The following is an 8,331-nucleotide window of genomic DNA, read 5'->3' on the forward strand; positions in this document are numbered from 1 at the left end:
GGGAAAAAAACACATGAGTAAGCATATAAGAGAGAGAGAGAGAGAGCCAGAGAGTCATTATAATATTGTCAATGAATCAAGAGAAATAATTATATTAATGCAATAGTTGACAATTTCACTGGTATTATGATACAATCAGAGTAGAAAGTTCTAGGTCCGAGGTTTAAAATAATTATTATTATAGTTATTTTAAACAATATGTAGAGTTTATAAGTAAATTTATTTATATACTGTATACTAGCGGACCCGACAGACGTTGTCCTGCCCGAAAAACAGCTACCAAATTTGATTGCTTACATACCGATAGCCTATCTCTCAAGTTGCACCAAATATAGCAATGCCACTTACCGAGTCCAATTGAGATAAAAACTACCCTATCTCCCAAGTTGGATCAAATTACAGATGCTTACAGAATTTGATAAAAATTGGTTCAGTAGTTTCGAAGTTTATCTGGAACATATGTATGTTGTCGTGGCACGAAATTTTTATATATATAAATGAATAAGACTTATCCAATCGGAAAGTAACATATATATTTGTTGATAGCGGAAACTTAACGACTATATGCGCTATCTTGTTATTATTTCTTATTACATGTGTTATTTTACTGGTTGTTACCCAAATACAAATAAATAAATAAAAATAAATAAACCCTATCCGACTGCAAATCGGACTCCTCCAGGAAACTTTATATTTAATGTTCAATAACTAATATTACAATTATTATCTAAGCTACTACATTGTATAAACTTTTTATGAAAATTTTTAACGTGTGCCTAGCAAAGTTCAGAAGTCCGTTTGTCAGAGCAGTCTGATTAATGGCCGGTTAGTTGGATGGAAGCCGGATTTTGTTACAAAACTACGAAAAATTGGTCACCACATGTTGTTTATTGCTGTCAACAGACTTTCATTTATAAAGAATTGTTACATCACTCTTAGATGAGAATAACATGACGTAGCATTTTTTAAAGACAGAAACGATACAGTTATAAAAACCTAAATTAAACACGTAAATTATTATACCATTATTGTAAACCACGGTCAAGGTCAAGTCAAAAACACGTGATTTTAATTTAACATTAAAAAATATATTTATTTAAATTATATTTACAATAAAAGTGTCAATGAATTTAAATGATTTAACACATTTTATATATATCTATGTAGGTTTATTAATGACTTAAGTAATTTCTATTTCATTTTCGTACACAAAAACTATTTTCTTCTGAAATAATAATACATTTCCAGATAAAATGAAACTTCACTTCAAAAATATATCACATACGAGTATAATAAAATACTACAAAAATGTTAAGATTTATGAGAGTAAATTTTTCGATATTAGATAAAATGAATTCTTAAATTTATTTTCTCTTCCGTAACTAATACAGTAATAAAAACGTTTAACTGTAACTTCTAGTACGGAAGTTACAAAGAATATCCCCCTTATACACTGCATACGAGTTCCAATAAAAATTAAACATGTTACAAAAGTATTTTAATTCATTAACAATAGTTAAGATGTTATAGAAAATTATTTGCAATTTACTCGTAAATAAGGACACAACGGTCCTTGAATTTCTCATCAATGATACAAAGTTCTATTTAAGTTATAATGTAAAGTAGTGGAATTCCTCCATCCCACGCTACATCCTATTACTCAATAGTTCTCAAACACTATTACTGTATGCAGAACTAGTTTTAATACAAAATAGTTCTCACTTTAATTTAGTGGCATCCGCCCAACTTCTTAGCTTGACTAATTTAAAAATTAAATCAAAATACAGCACATACTTTTAACTTTAAAGTTAAATACATCACAACATACATTAATTTCAAAAGTTTAAACTAAATAAAGGAAGGGAGAATTTTTTTTTATATTTTTTTGATATAGATAGTACATTCTTTAACAAGGTGTCTATTTGAATTTTTGTTGTTTCTTAAGGGTAATAATACCTTCTAGGTGAATTTAAACTATAATCATATTACGCATTAACGTGACAAGTGTTAAAACTAAATAAGTATTTGTATAAATATAAAAATCTAAAGAGAGTGAAAAATGCAAAGAAATTTTCCTTTGAAACATTATCAACATATTTTGCTTATTCATACATGAAATAAACGTTCATGAAATACAGAATATTAAAATTCGTCATCAAAATATTTCAGACCAATTATACGTCTGGCTAAAAAATTTACATAAATCGTATTTGAATAAAATTCACATGAAAATAATCTCCCTTATATTTAAAAAAATATTGTACGAACATGTAATATTTTATTGGTAATAATAAATTGCGACATAAAATAAATAATAACATGTAGAGACGAATTAGTTGTCAAGTAGAATGTAAAAATATCAGTAGAAATAGCAATAAAATTTTATTTATAAGTAGCTTCGCCTTGTGGTGTCTGTCGTGTAATTTCCAATCTCGCTAGAATGACGAGAGAAAAAAAGCCTAGGTAAGTATTATTCTGGATCTACAGCTGTCTACTTTGCCAGTTTCATTATAACCAGTTCAGTAGTTTTTACGTAAAGCAGTCACAAATATACATTAATTCTCAGAAACTTGTATACTTTATATATTTATTATTAACTCCGCAAACAAGCGTACGATCAGCAATGCCAGCAACACTGAGCATTTCAAGGGCGTTGCTGAGCCTATCTCTGACCATCCCCCCGAACAATGTCTATCTTACTCACAACGGGAACACAACTTACTTGAAAGCAGTGTTATCTATGTGTGATCTTCTGTAAGGTTCAGGTACTTCCACAGTCGGGCTGGTTCAAACGTGAAATATACATATGAAATTTACTATGTTATGTTTGCGTAAAAGAGATTAAAACTCAACGTGCACAAACGAAACGCTTTGTAGCAGCGTGCATGTGACATCAGCTCAGTAGGGCTGTTTTTGTTATATTTTTTATGAAGATAAAAGCAGAGCTTCCTTTAATAAAGTTATGCGCAGTTGTAGCTACGTATGTAAAAGTTAACAGTAGTAATTAGAATACTAGATGTTCAAAACGAAATATTGAAACGAAAATATTTGAATTTCTACTTTGTATTTAAACAGAGGTAACTTAACATTTGATTTTGATAAGAGTCGGACGATTTTTTTTTTCACAATAAATGACACTCCAATTTAATAAAAAAATAGTACATTCTATCCATACAGACAGAATATTTAACTTAGGTTTAATCTCGCTCATGCAAGAAACAGTACAAAGGAAATAGATTCTGATCGTTCTGAAGTAAATGCATTTCCAGAGTAATTAGTGGTAACTGATTGTGAGAAACGTTGGATGGAAAACGACTTTAGAGTTTAGTGTTAAAGTAATTTAAAAATATATAAGCAATAAAAAATATCTCAGAAATACAATATTAAATAAATAATAATATTTAAGTGCTGTGTGGCTACGGCACTAAAGAATTTAGCCACCCCCTCTCTTCCCGTGGGTGTCGTAAGAGGCGACTAAGGGATAACAAGGTTCCACAACCACCTTGGAACTTAAGAAGCCGACCGATGGCGGGATAACCATCCAACTGCTGGCTTTGAAATACACAGGCCGAAGACGGGCAGCAGCGTCTTCGGTGCGACAAAGCCAGTACTGCGGTCACCAACCCGCCTGCCCAGCGTGGTGACTATGGGTAAAACACATGAGTTCACGTTATTTTTGGCGTAAACTTGTGGAGGCCTATGTCCAGCAGTGGACTGTATAGGCTGTAATGATGATGACTAGAAATTTACTATATCTAATCTGTGGTTTTTTGAATGTAACGGTTTTTTGAAACACTATATAATTGTTGGAGTACTAGGTTCGAAGTCTCTTATTCCCACAATTTTTAAATCTTAATCAATTGAAATTAGATTGCTGTACATATTGTTTCCCCTCTCTATAGTTCTTTGAAGTCCACCGTACAATTTTTCTATTACTCTTCTTAATTTCGCACAATTCATCCTGAAATATGTTAACACATACACAAGTTTCCATAGAATACCATATTTTTCCATGTAGTACATTATAATGAACAAGATTTAAAATTCAAATTCAACGATGGATCAGCAAATCCAGGCTTAAACCCGCGAATGTCAGCGTAACGAATATTTATTACACATTACATTTGGCTTACGATAAATATACACAAGTTAAAACACGTCCGTACCAAGCGTTGTACAGCTACAATTATTTAAAGTTCACCCTCGTCCACCAATGTATTAATCGAGCTCGGAAATTCGTGATGTCGAAACCGCACCTCCAATCACCACACTCGTTTAAATAAATATAAATTTCTCACTCAAAAGGGTGATCCTTTTTCTGGACAGTTTATAACGAAAGATATTAACTATTAGAGCAAGTGTTACTTAAATTAATTATTTATAATAATTGGAAAATAAATAAATGTATGTTATTTTGAAATATATTTTAAAAATCTGTCGGATATTACGTAAGGTAATATGATTAGGCTAAGATAGATTTATTGATAAGTATCATTTAATCACTACTGTAACATTATCTGAATATCATCGTTGAGCAAAGACTTCCATTTTTTCCTGACGTTGTTCTATAGGGACGAGTTCAAGAGATATTGGTTTGAAACTAGAAATTGAAATATCAGACCAGATTTGAACCTTCAATGTTTGGAATCAAATTGATGATAAATAAACACTACGGATTAAAATAGCATAAAGTATCAAAACATTACATAAATATTATTATATACTTATTTTCATCTATACAAATAAATGAAACTGGAGTGTCTGTTTGTAATATTAAAATAACCGCTTTTTACTAAATGCATGTACACGATACATACCTATACCAAAATAATATTTTCACAATTTTTGTCTGTCTGTCTGTTTCTTCCCGCTAATCTCTGAAACGGCTGGACCGATTTTGACGGGACTTTTACTGGCAGATAGCTGATGTAATAAGGAGTAACATAGGGTACTTTTCTTTTAGAAATTTATTTACTTTGTAACTCTGCGAACTGAACAATAATTATTTTTAAATTCCACGGGAACGAAGTCGCGGGCACAGCTGATAGTCTGAAATAAGGTTTAGTGGTATTCGGTGATTCGTTATAAATCTAGAAAAGATCGAGAAGATGCGATGCGAAAAGAATTCGAATAAGAATAGATTTGACATTGTATAGGCTAAGAGAGAATGGATTTAAATTATTTTTAATTCTTATTGCCTATACTTTTTAACGACCACATTAATTTCATCAGCATGAGTTAGATTATTACTTGTAGAGAATACTTGTCCAAACATTTGTTTCCAATATTTGTGTTAGTCCTTGTATGTTATCCTAGATCTCCTTGAAGAGCTCAAAGATGTCATCTCCCATCATCTTGATAACATTACATCGAATGAGTACCACGACTGTATAAAATACGTTAAAAATGGTATAAATCTATTCATCATAAGCCTTATTCCGTCTATTGCAGACAATTTATGTCATACAGACACTGTGTCATCTAGGTCACTCTTCAGGAAAACGCAAAGTTGCCTAAGTTCTGCTCCACCCTCTCGACCTCACTGGCTAGGCCCACTGGAACGACGAGTCGATATATAAAGTTATTACTGATTTGCTTATTAGCAATACTACAATATAATAATTCTAGAGTGTGTATCATGACCCTATCTCTAGTAAATTAAATCAGAGACATCGTTCATACAAACTTTATTTAAAAAACAAAAGCTAGTCAACTATCCCATATAACACGTCATACAAGTAATACATATGACGGCGTTGGGTATTATCCACGATTTCGATTGTATAGCTATAACAGCTTTGTTACGATTTCATTGAAATTATTTTTAGAGTACTAACTCTTTTTAGTCGGAATAGCGAGATGAAACCTAAACAAGATTTTATTGTTAGACCTACAGTATAATAACTACAAAAACATAATGCAATATTTTAGCAATATGTTATACAGAATTCGGGAATAAAGAAACTGACAGACAGACATACAACCGACACACACACGCACACACTAGCAGACAAATAGACTAAACTACTGTTTATGCTTTTATTGTTCTCCTTCGTTTGGCACCTCTTACACTATGTGAAATTGTAAAATAAAGTAAATACAAATAAATGCTGTGCGCGTGGCCTGGGTACAGATTTATTTTCTCTTAAAGATTCTTTCATTCTCTTTTATTTTTCGGGTCTTTTAAAATTTTACTATTGTAATTGAATAAACAAAAATTGTTTTCAAGACTGTTTTAAAAACATTTTTTTAGAGAAACTCTGTTAAGCCAAGTCAAGTCAAGTTTCAAGAACAAGCTGATCACAATTTCTTGATAACTTATAAGTATTATTCTAGTTTGAATTTGATTTATAACACTAAGGACTGGACTTTAAACTGAGGCAGGGCACAGCAGGAATTTCCTGCTCAAAATATGGAGCAGCCCGACTGGGGTAGTACCTCGACCTTACAGAAGATCACAGCTAAATAATGCTGTTTTCAAGCAGTATTGTGTTCCTGTTGGTGAGTAAGGTGACCAGAGCTCCTGGGGGGTATTGGGGATTTGGTCGGCAACGCGCTTTCGATACTTCTGAGGTTGCAGGCGTCTATAAGCTACGGTAATCTCTTACCATCAGGTGAGCCGTACGCTTGTTTGCCGACCTAGTGATATAAAAAAAAAGGACTAGGTTCTTCCTCTAAGTTACATTACAATTAATGATAATCTGTATCTATATAAGACTGTAGTTTAAAAATAATAGTTTTAATATATTATAATATTTTGACTTTTCTTGATGTATACGTACAAATATTTAGAAAAACGAGTGTGCTTTAGACCACACAACTGAAGTAAAACTCACGAAACGTAACTCTCACTCTTTCTATCTTCACTAACTTATATCTTCCTCTCAACTTCAGCTCGCCTCACCCGATCACAGTTTTCATAACGCTCTCGTCACGCACTAACCAGCTTACTCCATAGGTCAAGCGTGCGTAAAGAAGTTTTACTTCATAATTGTGTTTGCTCGCAAACGAAAAAAAACCGACTTCAATTACATCGACAAGTAATACAACGTAGATCGACGAAAAAATAGTCAAGCAACTAAGCGTTATCAAAGATTACTTAAAAAGTAGTTATCAGATCTCGATAAAATTGATATGTGACCACATGATAAACATCAGCTTTCGATTAAATTAAAAATTATCAAAATCGGTACACCCAGTAAAAAGTTATTGGGGATTTTCGAGAGTTTCCCTCGATTTCTCTGGGATCCCATCATCAGATCCTGGTTTCCTTATCATGGTACCAAACTAGGGATATACCCTTTCTAATAAAAAAAGAGTTATCAAAATCGGTACATCCAGTAGAAAGTTATGCGGTATAATACAACGTAGGTCGACGAAAAAAGCGTCAAGTAAAAACGCATTATTACATATAACTCGAAAAGTAATTGTTAGATCTCAAATAAATTTAAATGGGACCAATTGGCACACACCACCTTTCGATTAAAACAAAATTTGTCGAAATCGGTTTACCCGGTCAAAAGTTCTGATGTAACATACATAAAAAAAAAAAAAAAAAATACAGTCGAATTGAGAACCTCCTCCTTTTTTGGAAGTCGGTTAAAAAAAGAATCCTTTGTTTTTCTTTCCTAAATTACATTTTGTGCTGTGTGACGAGTCGAACAATGTTTTAGAAATTTTTCTTTAATTAACGATATAAGGCCATGCCCATGGTATGAAAAAAAATATGACGAGTGAAATCGTGTGAAACCACAGACGTTGATGCTTAGTGACGCTGATTCTTCTGACGCTAGCTACACAGCTAGCTACGGAAGCCTTCTGTGTAGCTACGGTAGTAAAAAATATATCCACCCCTCTCTTCCCGTGGGTGTCGTAAGAGGCAACTAAGGGACAACACAGTTCCACTACCACCTTGGAACTTAAAAAGTCGACCGATAGCGGGATAACCATCCAACTGCTGGCTTTAAAATACACAGGCCAAAGACTTGCAGCAGCGTCTTCGGGGCGACAAAGCCAGCCCTGCGGTCACTAACCCGCCTGCCCAGCGTGGTCACTATGGGCAAAACACATGAGTTCATGGCATTTTTGGCGCGAACTTGTGGAGGCCTAGATCGAGCAGTGGACTGCGATAGGCTGAAGTGAGTGAGCTGAAGTGTATTCACTGTAATGATACGAATAGCAAGCGTCTGTTTTTTTTTTTCTTATTTTAGATTTTAATTCACTAGAATTTGATAATTTTATTATATCATTTTTAAATATTAAGTTAATCATTTTTAAGTAGTAAATTAGGAAGATATTAAACAGTTCATTCAGGATTTTTCATTCGCGTAC

The sequence above is a fragment of the Melitaea cinxia genome, chromosome 5 (assembly GCF_905220565.1).
Source record: "Melitaea cinxia chromosome 5, ilMelCinx1.1, whole genome shotgun sequence".
NCBI lineage: Eukaryota > Metazoa > Arthropoda > Insecta > Lepidoptera > Nymphalidae > Melitaea > Melitaea cinxia.